We start from the raw sequence: 20,340 nt of genomic DNA on the forward strand, positions 1-20,340 counted from the left end.
CTAATGTAGAGAACGGTTGGATAGGCAAAGCGCTATCCATTGAGAGATGTTCTTCATTAACTCCTTAACCCTGGGCTGTGTTGTATGCCTGTCTTTTCATCATGTACAGGATTTTTACTGTCAGGTAGGCAAGATTTTATTACCAAGTTTTGGTGCTTACTGGAGTTTTTGCTTTGTGGAGATGCTGTGAGTCTTTAATACCAGTGTGGGTAAAAAATAGCAAGTGAAAGTTGACTGCTGACTTGTGCACTGCTGCTTTGAGGAGCTGTTTTGTATTTAGTTTTCATTCTCTCTCCTTATTGTCAACGTGGTTTCTTTGAGCTCCTTTTGCTCCCCCCCCCCCCCCCCCTTGTATTCCTTATTGAAAAGCGGTTGGGAGCGGGGCTGGAAGCTTCAGTCTGTGCTGCTTTTTTCCAAAGTTTTTTCACCTTGAATACTGTTTAAGAACAAACATAAACCTAAGTCCTGCAGGTAGAGAAAAACTTAATACGGGATGAAAATTCTTCTTATTTTGCGTGCAAGGTGGTGTGGAACTGATGGATTTAAATCTCCTTTTGAGGAAGCAAAAATTCTTAGAAGATCTTTTGGGGACTGAAGGAATGTATTTGGATTGAACTGTGGTGTTCAGAGGAAAAAAAAAGGCTGAAATTATTTCTTGCCTCTTTTTCATTAAATGGGAAAAAGCAATCAAGCTTGTTTGCACTAGACAAGTGTAGCACTTCTGAAATGCTATGGACAGGACAAAAATAAACCATCGCGATTAGAGAAGTAGCTTGTATATAATTCAATCAAATCAGTCTTGTTTATTATGAGTTTCTTGTAGTTAGTGAATGTTCTGTTACTTCAGTGGCAGTGCAGGGCATTAGATACGTCTGCTCTCTTGTCAGCCAGGCAGTTATTACTACTTTGCAGCTGTTTAAAACAGTGGTTGAAAATTTTGGAACCTTATCTGTTACTTGGCTTAATTTTCTTTCAGTTGAGCTTCTTGAAGCAGCTTGTTACATGAGGTGAAAGCAACTGCCACAGCAAAGGTTGGAGTAGAAGAGTACAGGTAGCAGGAGCACTGTCAATTTAGTTTAGCCAGCATGTTGTGAGGCTGCACCCTGAGATATTTCAGAGGAGTTTCTCTTAAGGTATACTTAGAAACTGCCTGAGTACAATGGTTTGGATACTGTTCAATACCCAATAACCTGTTTTACCAGTGGAAGCTGTACGTTTGATTGAAATGTTACTGCTGATGCATTCTTGACAGTTCAAAGTAACATTCATTGTCCTGTGGCTATCACTCTGCTCTGCTGAAGAGAAGTCCAGATAGAAAACAATGTCAGGTTATATCATCATTTTCAAAGATTAGTTTAAATTTAATTTAAACTAAGAATGTGAAGAAAAGGCAGTACTGGAAATCATGTCAACTGTGACAGTGTTAGCAGCGTCACCAGCTGTATTGTGATCCTAAAGTAAAAGAACTTGCCATCAATATTTAATGTTAAAACCTCTATTATAACTAAATCATGAATGCTCTTCTGGATTTTCCCCAAATGCACAGTGTGCTGCAGCTGATGACATGACTTCTTTCGTGGTGGTCATTCCTGTTTAATTAAATATCAGTGCTTGCTGATGAGAATATCTTTATTCCATAGGCATGTGAGAACACAGCAGGAACCAAAACTTTACATAGCAGAGACCATCGTGAGGGGTTCCAGAAAAAAGTTCCCGAGGGAGTTGGGCTGTTTTTCTCTATCTTCTGTCATGTTTGCAAATTTCCCTGGGGGATAAGAGAATTGCTTCTGTTCATCAACTGTGGCAGTGGTATTGTACACTGCTTAACGTGAAGCTGGAGCTTATTATCTGCTCCGTGCTTTCAGTGAAAGGTTTGGGAAACTGCAGAGGAACTGAAGTATTTTGGGTGAAACTTGGGTACTGTCAGACCTGCTATTGACTGCAGTGTGACTGACTACTTGTTTCCAGGAGTTCTTGAGTTTGTTCAAGTTCAGAGGTCACAGTGAAGTGAATTTGCTTTCATTGTGTTTTGGAAGAAATCCAAACAATCTGAAAGGATGTAAGCAATCTGAATTTCAGATATTCTTCCTAATATTTGTAATAAACCATACTCAGGTTTTCTTGATAGCTTGCTGTTCTTTGCAGCTCCTCTTGTTCTTCTCTTCTTCTGTCATTGATTTCTATCATGAATTTTCAGTGGAGTTATGAATACCAAGTTTTTCCTCTTACAACCTCTGCAGTTATTTTCTTGTTGCCAGATACCTTTAGAAGTGGCCGGAAACTTCATTGCTTGGTGACTGTGTTCAGCTTGTTGAAATGTGCCTATCTCTGTGCACTGAACTCTTACATTTAGTCTGTGGAACATTTGAATTGTGCTAATTGTTTAAGCTTAGAGAGTAATTTTTTCAGATGTCATTTCTGTGTTATATAAAAAAGCTTCCTCTTCCGTATGCTAAAAATGTTAAATACTGCTTTATTTTATTAACATTATAAATTTGTAGTTAGTCAACCTATAGCAAACCACTTCTATGCCCTTGAAAGTAGTGACTGGAGTTGCCAGTGTGGATTTATCATGGAAAAATCATTACCTGACCAGTTTGGCTGCCTTCTGTGATGAAATGACTAGATCTTCGAAAAAGGGACAGCAATGGACATGTCCTACTTTGTCTGTAGCAAGGCTTTACACAGTGTCCTACAGCATACTCCTATTTGTAGTCTGAATGGAGGGATAACTGGACAAATTTGTGTTCAAAGGGTATTAGTTAATCATTCATACTCTGCCTGGATGCCAGTTATGAGTGGAGTTTGTCAGTGACATGTGGTGTCTTGCACTTCTTGATGTTGTTATCAGTGAGGAAATGCGATGTACCTTCAAGAGGTTTGTGGTGGTCATGCAGCAAGGCAGCTCAAAGGCTGGGTGCCCATCTAGAGATATTCAGCCTAGAAGAGTGAGTGGGTCTCTAGGAGCCTAAGACATGGTCCTGCTTCTAGAATGGGAAGCATTCCCACAGTGCTACAGGCTGAAGGCTGGCTGGGTCGTACCTCTGTGAAGAATGAGCTGCATCTGCTGAACATTAGGCTAAAAGCAGGTCAGACAGGGATGAGAACTGGCAGCTTTGTTCCCCTTTACCTAGTGTTTTTTCCATATGTTCCTAAGCTGCATTTGTAACCTTGGAACAGTGGCAGCCTTTTGGGATTTCCAAAGCTTGACACCAAGAAAATGGAGCTGATCTCTTTACTGAGAAGCACAATGGGAAAATGAGGCGGGGTCATAAATTGAGAATGACATTGCCCTTGTGGAGATTTTCAAGACCTGAGTAGATAAAGCCTTAAGCAACTAGGATGGAACTCAGCTTTGACTGCACTTTGAGAAGGTGATTTATCTGGAAGACCTCCTAAGTCCCTTCCTACTCAAATTTCTGTGAAGTACCACTTCTAGCTGAGACTTCAATTTCATTTGGAAGCATGTATTTCTAGTGCTGCTAAATAAAATAGTTTGAGTATGATCAATTACTCGTGTTCACTGTTTCTGAAATTTATCAGTAGTTACTTGTAATCTCTAACTGTTGGGTAAGCATTGAGTAGACAAAGTGCATTCTTTAAATAACATCATTTCACCTGAGAAAGAAATGAAAAATACTCTTGTTCAAGTTGTTCTAGAACTTTACAGTGGCTGATATATTTTCACTTGCCTTTGTCTGTTGTTCTGAGCCTTGAAGTAAAGCTAAGCAATATGTGGAATGTTTGTTGTTTGAAGTTTCTTGTGGAAGAAAGAAATAACAACAGTTTTGCTGATATTGATTCAGTTCCCTCTTTGCCCAGGCTTATAGAAAGAAACTGTCAACTAAATGCTGTATGTGGATAATTTGAAAATGGAAGGCTTCAGCTGGGCCCAAGCTATTGAAGTTATATACTAGTATGCCTAGCATGGTGGGTTTAACTGTGATAGCCTGGCTCTTGAGTTTGTGAGAAAAGCAACTCTGCTTCTTTCTTAATAGAGTTTTGCTTTTATGAAAAACTAGTAGCCAGTGACAGGCTTCTTTGATATAGTTTCTATACGTGAGATTAAGTTTGAATCCCAACTGTAGACCTTCTTTTTCTTTTAACTCCAGTATCTATGTGTACTTTTGGAAATGGTTGCATCAATATGCTAGGCTTTTCTATCTTCTTCCCCTTAAACATGAATGAATGCACATAGCCCTGTGCAGGCTTTCTCTATTACGTGGTTGGTTGTATTCCTGGTTTATAAATAGACTTGTGTGCACCTATTTTTGAAGGTGGGTCAAATGATAGTGGATTTTTTGGCAGGTAGTGTCCATTGACTGGTTTAGCTTATATCACCTTATGCCTTTTGTCTCTAAGAAATGAAAGGCACTCCTGTAATCTTTTGCTGCATTACCCTGAACAAGTGCGATCTTCTTGGCTAACTGGACCGCTTCCAGCTGTTCATGTGTTTATCTTGATTCCAGTCAAAAACTTGTTATAAAGCATCTCTTGAGCTATGGATTTTATTGAATAATGTGTTGAACTAGGAAAGAAATTGGTCAATTATTCCATCTTCCTACTTTCAGACTTACAGGCTCTTCTGCTTTATTCACCCTCTAACATACAAGGAAGAGTCTCTAAACTGAATCTTTATCAGAAGCACAAAGATCTGGAAGAAATTTGATTTTTGCACTGCGTTCAAGGTAAGATTTTCAAAATTGCCCATGACCAGATGGCAAAAAGCATGAATATCAAAGCTTGTGAAATGGAACTACTTCTCATTTATCAGCTTTCTTGTGTATTGTACTTAGCCTGAAGCATATTATGAATATTTATTAAGTATTAAATGCTGCATAATTCTTTGGATGTGTGCTGTGATCAGGTGCATATAATCTAGCTGTGTCTGCATTCTTTCATTAAAACAGTTAACCAAGTTGGTACTTGTAACTAATGTTTACTGTATCTTTTGAGTAGCATACATGTTCATACTTGTAAAACTGATATACTAATTCGCGTGATACAAAATGAAATGTCTTAATAAATGGCATCAGTAACTATATTTGGTTTACTTTATAGTCCCATGCTCATCTATTTGGAATTTCTCTTGAATGTAGTTACAGCTGGAGTACCATGCCTGGTCTATTTCAAAGTATCAGGGAATAGTTGGGGAATCAGAGAGTAGGATGGTTTTAAAAGGACAGGGTAGATTAAAAGGAGTGGTAGATGTGTTTCTTTCAGTAAAGCCATTGCTTCAAGCACCTGTGCAGTTGTCATCTCTCTGCAAATTTGAGCACTAATCAGGTGGTAGGAGTCATTAGAATTATGTAGCAGTGATGCTGTTGCCTTCAGCTATCATTTGCAGATTAACAAAACATTGAATAAAATGACTGTATCATTCCCAGCCTCCAAGGGAAGTGTGAAGAGTCTAACTTGGTTTTGGGTGATGAAATCCACAGCACAGCTTGCAGTTCCCCTTGATTCCCCAGACTCAGGGAGCATATTGGTGGGCTACACTATTAATGTATTATAGATCATATACACTGTTTTCCAAAGGAGAAGCTGAATAAACGCTTCAGAAAAATGGAAACACATTGGTATCCCTTGCAGACAGCAGGTTGTGTAAGCAGGGGAATACAAGGGCACGGTATCCAGCCATAAAACAGATGGTGGAGAATTTCATGTGGAGTCAGAAGGACATAGGAGGTATTTCGAGGACTGTAAAGTGCAAGTTGCAGTGCAAATGCAGTGTAGGCTGCTGGTTGCCTGGTGCTAGCCCTTGTGGGATTGTGGGAGTCTACTGACACTGGCACCTAATGTGCTGAATTCATCACTTACTAGAAGGCTCAGATCATCAGTAGACTTCAATTCACATTACAGTTTTTAATTTGTTGTGCCTTTATGGTTGTGTATTTTTTTTCTAATAATTTTTACTGAAGTACCTGCATAATCCCCAAGCTTGTTTGCTTAGCTTTTAAACTGCTAAATTCATCAAAGTCTTTGTCATCATTCTGCGAAGGCTTGAATACTTAAGAGTATCCCATTGTGAACTCTGCTTATTTTTTTAATATACTTTTATAGATACTAGGTATAGTTGTCTGGACTAAACCAAGTAGAACATACATACAGTTTAAGCTTAACGTATTTTAAAATAATAAGACTGAGATGTGAGCATTGAAAGTTTCAAGTTATATCAGTTTAAGACAGCTTGAAATGTTGCATGTATATACAGAATGACGGTGTAGGGTGTCTTCACCCTTTCTGCAATTAATGTGTTCTTAGGCATCATGGTGTGAAGATGATGTGCCCATTGCCATTCACATTCTGTAGGGGAGTGTCTTGCAGCCAGCAGTGTGTAGGAGCAGTAATCTTCTGTAGAACTGGAGATGGTGTCTTAATCTGTTATCCAGAACTGACTGCAACTGTTGTCTGACCTGATGAATAGCATAAAATAAGCATTGAATTATTAACATGCTTGCTTCTCAAAATCTTTTTTCCTGTCGTGTCTATGTAGACCTATTATAACTGCACTGACTGCTTGTAAGCCCTTGAGCACCATCTCTAGTACTGATTTATTTATTTATTTTTTAACTGGCATGGTTTTTTTGCATGGTAGGTTTAACATTCTTATTGCTAAAATTGCCCTTTGAATTTTTGCAGGTATATTTCAACATGTCTTGTAGTACTTAAATAGTGCCGAAATTAAAACAGTTGTTGTCTCAATAGATATATCTGAAACTTCAGCATTTGAATATTTTGTAAATTTGAAGTATTTAAGCTGTATTGATTAAAAGCCAGTCAAGCTGATTTTTATTGTTGAACTGAAGTTGCAGTAGTAATTGGACAAAGCAATTTGAGTATTTAAACTTGTGAGTTGCCAAATGGCTGCTTCTTGCCAAGTACTCCTCTGTTTAGATGACAAGTCAAGCAGTTCAGATAGCCTCAGTGCAGACACCTGAAAAAGATTCCATGTGTCCAGGCAACGATATTGGAGACTGCTGCCAGAAAAAAAGGTAATGGAAATTTGCTACACTCTGCAGATCCTAGAGATGGTAATTTTGTAGTCTTCAATTTTTTTTCTTAGAAAGCTTCTTTAATATGTTAAAAAAGAAAAAAGAAAAAAAAAAGTAGAGCATGATATAGAAATGCAGGGAGCAGTACTGTGTTTCTGTCACAGACAAGCCATCTGTGATCTAAAACCTAACACATACTGTGGATCGAGTAGGATATATGCTGTGATTACAAGTGTAGTGATCATGCTGCAGAACAGCATATCTTGTAGAGTCAGCTGCTTCTCTTAAGTATCTGATTATAACTGACTTCTTAAAAATGCTTTGAGATGTTCCTCATTTGAAATGATCCATTTAAATGGGTTAAATTAGCAAAGTGCTTAATCTGTTTTAGTGAAGAGAGAGCGTAGCATCTTTCTAGGCAGAAAAACCAATCTGAGATGTTTAAGTAGTCTTTACATTTCTAAGTGCTTTGTCGCTTACGCTAATGCAGTAGTGTTAATGAAATAATTTTGTTAATAGACATTAAAAATTTCTTGGTGTGGAAGAGTCAGATGGGGGAAAGAAGGCATGAGGCTCTAAAACTGTGATTGCAATGCAAAAATAACTATTTTTGATTCCTACTTGAGGGCTTTGGTTTCTATATTAAAGTATTGAATTTGATTTTACTACCTTTGAAAGATTAATATGTGCAGGTGGGCTTTTAGTTGATGGAACAGGTATTTGAATGCTCTGTCCAAGTTTTCTGCTTTGCAGTAACTACTGAATTGTATATTGCGTAGTAAATGTTAATATAATGATGTATGCTACTGATTTGAATGTTTTGGTGGTTTTATTATGGTGTTGGATGACCTTTGTGTTTAAATCCTTTTGTATGTAAACCTAGAAGCAGTAATGGGATGAAGAAAGCCACAAATAGATTCAGATGGTTAAGTACTGTGGCAGAGAATGTGTTCGTCTTGTAACAGGAGCATCAGCAGCGTTCAGGCTATTTCTTACCTGCTCTGATGGCTCAGCCCTAGTTCACTTGTATGTGAAGGAATACCCTCAGAAGATGAGGGCAGAGTAAGGGCATCACTTGCACTCTTGTAGAGGGGAGTCCTCCCCCTAACCAACAGTATTGTTTATATTTAAGAAAAAAGCCACTCAAGGTCCCTCGTGAATCTGATACGTTTATTTCTCTCATTGCCAATCACATCAACACAAGTGACTTTTTGCTGTGTTTTCTTTATGTGGTGCTAACTGAAGGATTGTTATATTCCAGTCTTCTCGGTCATTTCTCACTCTACTTCCGAAGTCCTCCTAAGTATAGGTGTACTTGTAGCACCAGTTAAGGCTGTGCATATTATATGTATAAGGTGGGGAAAAAACAGGATTTGCTGTCAAGATTATAATTGTGATGGCTTAATTCCCCGGCAACCAAATGGGATGCTGTTGTGCCTCTGAGAATCCTTTGTAGGATATTTGTGCAAAATATAGGATCTGAACAGAAAGATGTGTTGTAAAAGCAAGAGTTTTAACTTTTGCTGTGAGGTGCAGCAGGAACGTAAGCTGTGGCGTTGCAGATAACTAGCTCACTATTACTGTGATGGTTATAGTAGCCAGATTTCACTCCAGATCTTTCTCACTCTAGCTGTTTTCTGGCTTAAAAATAGCTGAAGACTGTTCATTGATGAATTAATCGCTATAGTCGTCTGCAGAGTATCTGTTCTTCCACTTGGTGAGCATTTCCTGTGAAATGTTATTAATCCTTTGAAAACTGTCAGGCTTGCTGACTACATCTTACAGCTAGAGTGCCTTCATGCTTTGCAGCTCAAGTCACCTTTCGAATCCTAGCAATAAGACAAGACAGTTATGTCAAGTTTCCATACCTCTTGATCCTACCATATTTTGAAGCTTGTAACAGTGGGATTTCTTCATTATCTAAATGCATGTTTTTGATATAGAATCAACTGAGCTGAAAATTGTTGCCTTCTCTGATTTTTTTTTTTTTTTTTTTTTTTTTTTCCTGAAAATTGCTTCTGTAAGGATTCTTTATGGCCTTAAGATATTTTCTTGAATGGCTTAGCAAAAAAGGGCCAAGCTGTTTCTGTTTCATAATCAACAGTTTTTATTCCCAAGTTTACTTCAGAATTTAAATAATGCTGTAGTTTACTTACAGCTCGCTTTTGTGCTGGGGGGAAGGTATCACAAACTCTGGATGTTCTTGTTATATTGCTGTAGTAGCTAGAATGGGTGTGACATTCCACTTTTGCACAAAGTGAGGAGTGGTTTAGGGCCCAGAGGACTTTTAAATGGATAGATGTACTTAGTAATGCTCTCAGATGACATGTGTGGCGCCTGCTCTCTGAATGTTTGTCCAGTGCTCAGGCTGTGATTTCTACTTATTTGAAGCAGATGCATGTTTACAAACTTGCAGTAATCCACCTGCAGTGACTGTATTTTTTAAACATTGATCTGAAGGCCAGATGCTTGCAGAAGCAACAAATAGATGGATAGCTTCAAACTGACTCATTACTGCCTATCAACCTAACTAGCAAGATGGTAATAAATTTGCCTCGTGGGGATACACCATAGCAATGTGTTCAAAAGAATGACGCTTTGCTAAGGGTAAACATGATTCTTAGCTCTGCCTGTGCAAATTGCTGTGCCTGAGCCGGGGCTTGGAATCCCCATCAGGAAGATGGATGTTTGCAGACATTTTTGCAATTGCCTTTACAATTATAAGTAAATAGATTCAACTTCACATTGAGACAGTGTGAACATGTTTTCTGTCTGTTACTTCTGAATTGCAATGGGTGACATAGTGCATATCTAGAACTTGCACTGTATCTGTAATGCAGGATATAACACCTACAAAGACTCCTGTAAACTCTTCTCTTGAATGTCTAGAAACCCCAATAAATGTGTTGACTCAAAGAAGTCTGCTACTTCTGGTTATTTTTTGTAGATTAGAGCTTTTTAATGAAAGCATACTAGCATATAGATGCAATACTTCTTTTGACTGGAAGATCATCTGTTTTCTTTAATCTGATAAATATAAAATACTTGACAATGAAGGCTTTTTATACGCCAGTACTTTTACTGAAGTGTGGTAGATGACCTTTTCCCTGAGTGTTTCAAAACTGGGTGTTTGAAAAGCTGTTCCAAAGTGTAGGTTGTGTACTCAAGTTCCCAGTTTTAGCAAGGATGACTTTCAGTGTTTGTTCTTCTGCTTGTATCATTCAGCAGAGTCTGATTTACACATTGACTAGATGAACAGTCTGCTTCAGGCATTCCCTTATAGAAGCATAACCAACTCTGTGGCTGAGCAACAGGGATTAATATGGAAACAGAGATGAGCTGCTGAGAGCAAATATTACTTAAACTGCCACTGTTGCTGAGATATCTTTGGAGCCATAATGTGAATTTAGTGATGTAAAACTTTCCCAGAAGACAATTAGAGAATTTAGGAATGAAAGTCTTGGCATATAAATATGAATCAGAGATTTGCAGAAAAAAGTTCAAAATAGCTTTTATATCTATCTTATGTGGATCAAAAGCGGTGTAGGTTTCTGATGCTGTAAATGAGCTCACTGAAGTAAAACGTAAGTGTGGGCCTAGCTAGAACACTGAGCAGTACTGAGCCTTGCTGAGCTTTTGACCAGTGTAAAATCTTGTGCTAATTGTGTGTTGTTCTCACTGTGAATTCAGACTTGAGTGGTTCAAATGATTAACTTGCAATTAAATTTTGAACAGCCAACTTCAAACTGCTGACCTAAAAAGTCACCAGAACCTTGAGCAAATTTATTTCAAGACTTCTGCACTGTTTAAAAAACAAAACAAAACAAAAAAACCCAACAACCCTGGAACTTTACTTCTAAAATGCATTGAAAAGATAATGCTGTACTTTTTTGCAAAACCTGCATATTAGTTTTAATTGCGTAAATCACTTAAGTTGCTTAATGCATTAATAAAACAGTTCAAGTTTTTGCTCAGCTTTGATTCACAATGTTGTTGTGTAGAACCAGGAGTCACTCAGCAAATGCAGAGAAAATTCATCATTCTCTTATTATCGAGTATGAGCAGTTTCCTCTATAGGTTGAAAGTTGTACCTTGCCTCAAGTGATAATGCAGACGTTAATTCCTGCTCCTGGCTTTTGTTCGTAGGTTAACAAGGAAATACTGTGTGAACTTGCACAACTAGTTCACTCCCTTGGCATATGTCTTTATTGTACTGTAAAATCAGGTAGCCTAATACCTATATGAAGAGGGGGGTGGAGTATTTTACGCTTACTGTATGTTCACAACATGCTATTAAGAAGTTGCAGTATACTGGCAAATCTGCACTGAGCTTTCAGTATTGCTCTTTTCCTTCTCCCCCTGGCATCTTGAACTTCTGTAATACCTTTTACTAACTTCTTCATGACCCACAGCTGGGAGGGTTGATATCAGCAGTGGAAGTATTTGATACCATAAGGTCAGATATGACCCGTGAGATTTCACTTTGTTTTTATTGGTGGTGAGAGAGTAGGTTGGCTGGTTTATTTTAAAGCAGCAGTAATGTGATTGTTGTTAAAGGGTCAGAGTTGTTGCTGGTTGTTAAACAGAATAAAAAATGTATTTCTGATGCTTCTTTGACCAGAGTCTTGAAATTTGCAAATGACGTGAATGATGCAGTGGTTTTTGCTTCTTGTAGTGCTAGGATTCAGTTTGAGGTTCATCAGTACGTTGCTACCAAGTTTAGTTAATATATATTTACTTATCAGAACGACTGATGTGATGCCTATTCTTCTGTATAGTGGTAGGGATCTTCACATTTGTCAGGGTTCTTGCCTACAGAATTTTTTAACGCGCTTGTTGTTGAATGTTGCTTTAAATTTTTTAGTAGTGACAGGAGTTGGACTTGATGATCCTCGTGGTCCCTTCCAACTTGGGATATTCTGTGATTCTTTGATTTACTTGCGATGCATTTGGCTGTTGCTTTCTTCTGAAGAAAACTCTAAAACGTGGTGAAATGAAGCATATTCAGGGGTAAGATACTCTTAGCTCAAAATGGCTCTCTTGGAATCCGTCATAATGTAAGCAGTCTGTCTCGAGGCTAGACGTCACCCTTGTCTAATGAATGTTCTTGCATGCTCTTAGAGTAGTATTGGGAGGAGTGAAGCCTTTTGCTTCTGGGAAGCATAGAGCTTGTATTTCCATCTGCTTCTGTGAGTCAGCCCATTCCAGAGGCGACTGGAGCAGCATTAGAAGGACTGAGATTGCCAAGCACTTCATCACGTAAGCGTCCTGTAGCCTCCTGGTTAAGGAGATCTTCTGGAGATGGGACGCTGTGTGAAGGCAGCTGCCTTGTGGCTGTGTGTTTGGTGATGGCGCCCCAGTGCCTGGTGTACTTAAGGAGAGAGAGTTACGCTGTTTCTCGCAACTTTATGAATATGTGCCTTTTGAGGCTTTGTCCTGCTGGTAGTTTTGTTGTTGTTGTTTGTATTTTATTCTGAAGTCCTCAGGTACTGTAACAACTTTTCTTTGCTGGTGAATTTTGTAAGTTATGAGGTGAAGACTTTTGCAGCATGATGCAGTGCAGCAATTTAGAATATTTGGTGTTTAGTTCTTTCAAAACATTTCTTCAAAGTTCGTTAACGGTTTAGTGGATGCTGTTTAAGTCATAGTTTCACAGTACTCAGAACAAATCTGCATAGGCAGCAGCTGCTGGCTCTGCATTTCTGGCACTGGCACTTGCCTGAAACGCATTTTCTAAGATGGTTTAGAGAACTAAACTGGCAGAAAATAATTGACATTTTCTGGCTTAGTTTGATTCATTGAACCATCCATCCTGTTGTGGTGCCTAGAGAAAGAATGCTGGGGAAAATAGGGCTTGCAGCAGTGTGACATTACGTGCATTGAACTAGCTGAAACCTTACAGTTCTTCCAACAGTAGCAAAGTATTCCTTCTTTTGTGCATCTTCTTTCTTCTGAGTATCAAGAAAACAAGCACTTTGGATGGCTGAAAAACAGTAGTTGCTGTTTCAAAGGAGCAAACCATAATGAAATGTTGTCATAGCTCCATTTGTCAGTCAGTGTCCTTAAAGTCAAAGCCTGCAGTGTGTCCCTTTTATGCCTCATTCAGCTCAGCAGAGCTGTAATCAGTTCATAATCATCAGTGTTACCATAAAACTTGCCTTTCCCTCATTCCCCCGACAAAACTGGCTGTTAGCCAGATTTGTTCCTGCAGTAGTTCCTTCTACCAATGTACTGTCACAGAAACTTCTCTAAGATGGGTGGTTTGTAAGAGTAAATATGTAGTCTCTGATCCTTAAAGGAACGTTGGCATTTGCATCCTATTGAAAATGATGGATTAGATGCTGAGGTGCGTGTACATCTGAACTGTTGGTTACCTGTTAGTTTTGTGTTTCAAGTTTAATTTATGATCAGTTTTGAAACTACTTTTAAAGATGTATCATTATTATTTCTTCAGAGGAGATGTAATACTTTGAAAGAAAAGCAATAAGCTTCGGCTGTGAAACTACTGTGCATTTGTACATCTAAGCAATCATAGTTGGCAAATAAGATGTGCTATACTTGATGGATTTCACTTTTGTCAAACTGCCTACTTGGCCATTTAAGCAGGTGAATAAAATCGAGTAAATAGCAGTTGTGTTAGCAGATATTCAAAAGCTGTTCCTTCAGTAACTGAATTTAGGGACTTGGATGTCAGGTAGTAGGCTAGATGACTTTTAAAGTGGTAGCTTGTGCTGGTGAAGGAAAATGGAGAGAAAAATCTGATTTTATTTTTTTGTTGTTGATATGAATCCTTAATATGCTGTTTAGAGTGCACTGAAAGATCTTATGACAGCCAGGCGTAGCTTTAGTTCAAGCTCTTCTGTTTTTCAGGAATACTGCTTTTTCCTAAATTCATGTACAAATCTGTTGTGTACCATCTGGAGTGGCTAACTACTTCCTTTGTTTCTTTCTAGGAAATACCAAAATAAAGCAGATGTTGTGTCCCATACTGTTATCTCAAGGTTTTGCAAGTCATTCTGTTATGTGCTCCTTGGCAGCAGGAATGTAAACTAATTCTTTCAACACTGAACTAGAACCTTGACAAGGTTGTGATTACAGGTAAGAACAAATTCTGCCTCTTGGAAATTTGTGGAACAGTATAATCACTTGGACTGTGTTTTAATTTGCAACTTTTAATTGACTAAGACTTTCCCATAAATTTGGGAACAGATTGGATAAAAGAATGTGTTTTTTCATCTTTAATTGCATTTGAGATTTGCTTAGTCTTATTTTAAATAGGAAGAAAATGCCCTCTCTAGTCCTGTACAATTTACAGTTAGTAAATGAAAATGGAAAAAAATGTAGTTTATCAGCATCCAAATGTATGCTGTCCCAGAATTTGAGAGAGGTGTTTTCTCACACAAAAGTGTCTAATGGAAGTTAAAGTCATGAAGTGTTTCGCCACGATGAGCTTAAATCAGCTTACTGCCTGTGTGGCTTTTCTTCCCCTCGAGGTTCATATTCCCCTAAATCAGCTAATAGTAGCACTACTGCTTAAGTTACCCTTTTTAATCAGTTAGGGAAAATTTCTAAATTGTTGTTACAAGCCCACTGTAGCTTCTATTTCTGAGTGACTTGTTTCAAGGGGAAAGGTTGTTGTCATCTTCCAGCTCAGTGAAAACGTTTTGGTTTCTGATTTTCTATCCTGACTTTATCTGACAGACTGAAAAGTGGTGGCAGTAACTCTTGTCCCACTATTGAGTTACTATCTTTTCAATCTGTAGGTGGGGAACTAAAAATTTGTGTTATTTTATTTTGATTTCTTTTTAGAAATGGTAAATGAAATGCTACAGAACTGTGTTAATTAAACATTAAAAGAAGAACACAGAAAAAATTTCAAACTTCACACTTCGTTTTTTTCTGAATAATTTAATTCCCCGTTTAAACAGGGAGTGCCTGTTTTCAAGACTGTCCATTAAATTGCTTTATTACATATGCTGAATTCTGTAGAATTATGATGAAATTAAAACCTTTTGGTCTTGATTTTGCATTTTGGTGTCTCTGACAGGATAAGTCATTTGCCTTAAAGTTGTGTGCCTTAGATTGTAGTGGCAGGACCGCTGCAGTGGTGGAATGTTGATTTCAGGCAGTCTCGCGTGTTATACTCAGAAGTTGTGTGATGCAGATATCAGTGATGGGTTTGTGCTAAGGAGGTTGTGCTAATAGTTCTGCTTCTCTAATGAAAGAAAGGTTCAACTGTTTTATGTTTTGAATATGCTTCGATTTTTGCTTGTTTTTGTTATGTTTCAATTCAGTGTTTGTATTTAATTCACGGTGATGTAACAGATTTAGAAAAGGCGCAACTCTTCTTATGTCATAGACTATATTTTTGTTGGATTGGATGTGTATTCCTCAGATCTATGTGTGTGAATCAACAAGTCACTCCTCAACTAAATTTAAAAGTATATATATAACTTTTTTTTACTGTGGTTCTGTTTACATGCTGCAAAACAATCACCCTGGTCCTTTCAGACCTGGTTAGGAACAATTATTTGATTATGAGTTAGGTATTCATTTCTACCTTATTCTCATATAAATACATCTGAAGCCTTTCTTCTCTCATCTCTTTCTGTGCTTGTTCAGTAAGTTATACTGAGAGTATAAACGGGATAAGGGAGAACTCATTTTTAGTGACATATTCCTTTGTGCTAATGAGTAAAATGATTGCTTCTATTTTGATACCCATTGTATATTAGCTGTATGGTTGCTCTCTTTCTTTGAAATTTTACATGCTAATTTCTTTAATAAAAACCTGTCTGGTGGTATTTTGAGAAGATGCAAAGCTTAATTAAACTCATAAAATAGCTGGACCTCTGTTGAACTTAGAGAAGCAACAACATAAAGACTGTGTAGAAGTACCTAAACTTTCTTTAGGGAGGGATCACTTCTGTACTAGGTCAGTGCCTTCTAGTATCCAAAAGCTATGCATCTACCTTTGTTTTGAATCATCTACAGGAAGTGTGACCCAGTGTAGGCAAACGAGAGCAATTTCAGTAAATGTGAGATACAAGTCTTAGCAAACCTACCATAGTATGATCTTAAAGAGGTAAAGAGCTGTCTACTGGGTGGTATGATAATACCACAGCTCCTTGCAGTTCCTATCAAGGGCAAGAAGTGACTCAAGGGTTGAAAAGCTTAAATTGGTCATATCTGATTTAATCATTTCATTCAAGTGCCCATGCACTAAACTCCTACTTCAGGGTGGCACAAGGACATGGGTACTGGTTTGCACAAGGGCTATCATGGCTTTCAGGCTTGAGCCTCTGATGTTCCCATGGAGTGGTAGAAGCAATAGTGAGTTTATTTTGCCCTTGCCTGGGCCTGATATTGCAATACCTGGTGAACCAGCCTGGATATTTGCATCTTACACACTACCTCTCATATAGTTAATATGTAACTCATACAAAGGTGGAGTTTTCCAGATGGCAGTTGAGTTTCCCAGCCTTCATAATATTTAGATGGCTACTTGATAACGTCTGAAATTGTTATCTAGAAAACTAAGACCAAGAACATGGAATGAAAGAAGTTTCTATTCTAGAGCATTTGTTACTGGGAAAGATATCTGCATTCCTCTTCAGTAATTTCCTAGCTGAAGTGCTAATGTGAACAGACTAGCAATACAGAATTGTGTGTTGTTAGCTAGGAAGAACTCTACGTGTTTTAAGTTGACACCTGGTCATAGAAGTTCATGGGTGTGACCTCTGCAGTTTATCTTATTGTGATGCTGCACATAGTGACAAAGGCTTGGTAACTCTAAAACGTATCAGCCTGTGCACCAGACTTTGTACTGTTTGCAGTGATTGCAGAGGTATGTTCCTGTGAAGCTCATCTTGGGCATCTGAGATGTGGTATCTCAACTTTGTACATACCAAACTGCATTCCAGATAAATAAGGGGCTACAGCATGAAAGCGTGCAACTTACCCATGAGAGACGGGCAGTTGTCACATCAACTGAACTTGCTGCAGTTATGTGACTTTGTCCATGCTTTTAGGTACAAAAGAACAAAATACGAACTTCAGGAGACTTCTACGTGTAGAAGCCACTGTATGTGGTGTATTCACTTGTTATGTTGTGCGTGCTTAGCCTGCAGCTTTTTTGTGTGTGTGTAGTTTTACTTCACACCAGTTTTTAAACTTAGATTCTCAACAGTTGCAAAGTTATGCAAGAGTGGGCATAATTTAAATAGGTTTTGAGCTGCAAATGCCATGCAGCTGGCTTCTTGTGGTACTCATCTTTCCTTACCCTGTGCCTTGATGACTGGTCCTGCCAAGGGGCAAATGAAGGCTTTTCTAGCTTCTTACTTCAAGATGTTTTGTGGTTTGTTGTTTTTTTTTTTGTTGTTGTTGTTGTTCCCAAATCTCAAAACACAGTTCTTGGCTTCCTAGTGCTTCTCTGCTTAACTCTACTGTATTTTTTCAGTAGCTTAGTTATATGTACCCTGTACCTAATTCTGAATGTACTCCAGAGATTAAACTCCAGTGTTTCAATATAATAATCTGATTATTTACATGCATTACCTGAATGATGGCAACTTTAGAACCACACTTTTTTGGTGTATCAAGTCATCTAAAATCTATCTGTCAGGTGGAACACAAGCATGTGTGTGTGCCTGAAGTTACAATCTTGCTAAAAAGGTGATAGGTCCTAACCTAACTCCTGGTATGCCTTTTTACACAATCCCACAGTCTTTCCTACTGGAGTTTATTCCTGCATTGGATCTGCTGTCTGAGCCGCTGGCTTCAAAATTCACTGCAGTCAAAGTCACAGGGTTCTAAAATTAAATTAAAGCTAATTTTGCACCTCTTTAGTGAAACAGTTTAAATAGCAACAGCAAAAACATCTCAGCCAGCAGTTCTGAAAGAAAGGAAATTGCTGGCACAAAGTAGTGGGGAATAGCTGAAGCATAGCAAATCATGTTTTCAGGTATTTCTGTGGACATTGGAAACAGATGTAAATCCACAGCATTAAATACTACTTGTGATTGTTTCATTCTTTCAAACTACCTTGAAAAGTAACTAAAGCATATTTTGCAATCTTACCTCTTTGTTTTAAGTGGCTGATTCAAAAACAGTTTGCTTCCTTTGTGCATTTCTTTGTTCGCTCCCTTCGCTATTTGCTCAGGGACATGATTTAGTGGACGCTTTTTAGAGTTAAGGTAGCATGGTTAGGTTGCCGTTGGATTTGATGATCTTTAAGGTCTTTTCCAACCTGAGCAATTCCATGATTCTATGATCCTGATGATTGGCCTAACTAGGCAAATTTTGAGTATCCTGGTTTAAAAGCCTATTGAAGTTGTTTCATATAACCTTGGCAGGAGGAGTTTTTGATGGTAAATTTTGTATAAGTGTTATATTAAAGATTTATCTTGATATTGCATTTCTTTCTATCAGTATGAAATGAATCTTTGGTCAGGTATGCTGCCAGGATCTTTCCTCACTTGACCAGCAGCTGCTTCTGGCTACAGTCGATTTAAAAACAAACAAAAACTCTGTAGTGATTGGTCACATTGCAGTCAATCACTGTTTTTCCTTGTAAAATATTCAGATCTCATTCTTAACAGTTCAACTCTGCCAGTACTTAGAAACTGTGTTGCTCTAACTGAAGTTACAGTAGCTGCTACTGCCAGACTTCAAGTAGAGCTATTGCTCAAAATTTCAGTAGCTCTTGGCCTAACTTTGCCTAATGTAAATTTATGTAGTGCCTGTGTTTTTTGAGTTCAGTAAGTAAAAAGGGATCCCAAGCTTTCTGTCATTGAAAATAGAGAATTACTGCGTGCATTCCCTGTAAGATTTGGATGAAGTAGAAAACATGAGAGACAGGTAAATGTTTGGACTTAAGATAAATAAGTCTTGGATTAGGTTTTCACCCCAGGAAAGGTGTATCAGCTTCTACTGACAGCACTGAACTCTCTTGGAAATGTCTTAGCTATTGATTTAAAACTAGAGATGAAGACTGTAAGAGAGCTGGAGTTACTGCCAGAGCAGCATATTGCTGAGCTTCCTTTGAAGGCTTTCCAAAGACTACTGTTAGTAATTAATTGGCACTTATCAGGTGGTGATGGTGGTGGTGGTGGTGTTTTTTTTTTCCTTCCCAGAAGTAAGAGAATTACTGCAAAAAAGGGAATCCTAGGTTTCCATTCTTGGTCTGAAGAATGCGTACTGTTTGTAAAAAAGTTAGTCACCATTTCTTTGCTCACTAAAACAGTTTATTTCTTCAGCTGATCTTCAAAGCAGCTGCTGCTTTATTATAGCCTGCCTAATAGAAACAGTGATAAAGGAGAGGTCTTGTGTGTGCTTGGTGTCTTCTTTATGACCATCCATAAGCTGGATACCTAGCCTTAATGTTGTCTTACTAATTATAAGTCAATCTCAACATCCTTTATTATTTGTAGTTTTAAAAAGTATTTGTAACATTAAGAAGTATGTTTAGAATATTTAAAAATAAGTTCTTTTTTTAAGTATTCCTTCTGACGTGTAAGAAATGAAGCTACTTACAGAATAGGTAAAGCTAGGATGTGCAACATGTGCTTTGATTCTTTTTTTACGGGGGTGTGTGTGTGTGTGTCTACATGTATATGGTTAATGCTCTGGTCACTGGCTTTTGGAATTAGATGAGTTTTGATCTTTACACAACTGTGCGTAGATGTCTCCAAAAGTAATGCCTCCTATTTATTTCTGTGGAAACTACAACAGATAGAAAGAGAACAGTAATACCATTTAATACTGTACATTAACAGCTACAAAGTGCTGTTTTTCAACACCACCGTTAGCTGTGCATTTTTACCAGAAATGAACAGGAGCCTACATGCTGTGCTCGTGGGAAATGCACCAGTGGAGGTGACCCACTGTCGCCATTGCACTGTTCAGATGTCTCCATCCTTGTGCAAGCATCAATGAATGTCAGTGGTGCAGTTTTTTCCACACAGAGGAATTTGATGTCAAACTTTTGCTTCTTACACACTTCCATGTCAGACACCAATTTGTCAGCCTGCTGCAGTCTGTCACATAGCAACAACATGTAATGGAATATTGCTGGGAAGGTTCAGCCTCTGCAGCTGTACCACCAGCACTTACCTCTGACATTGTTGGCCTACATGATCAAATAGGAGGCATTACTTTCAAAGCATTAAGTCGAATGGTTTGAGAACATTATGTGCTGATTTGAAGTCAGTCTTGTTTTTTCTATTAGATGTCCCAGTTAATTGTCACTTGAATTTTAAAAGCCTGAGAACTGTTTTCCTGTTTATTTGGAGTAAAAACAAATTGACATTAACTTTTGAGTGTGTTTTCATGATAACTTGGTTTT

The sequence above is a fragment of the Tetrao urogallus genome (assembly GCF_951394365.1).
Source record: "Tetrao urogallus genome assembly, chromosome: 2".
NCBI classification, from domain to species: Eukaryota; Metazoa; Chordata; class Aves; order Galliformes; family Phasianidae; genus Tetrao; species Tetrao urogallus.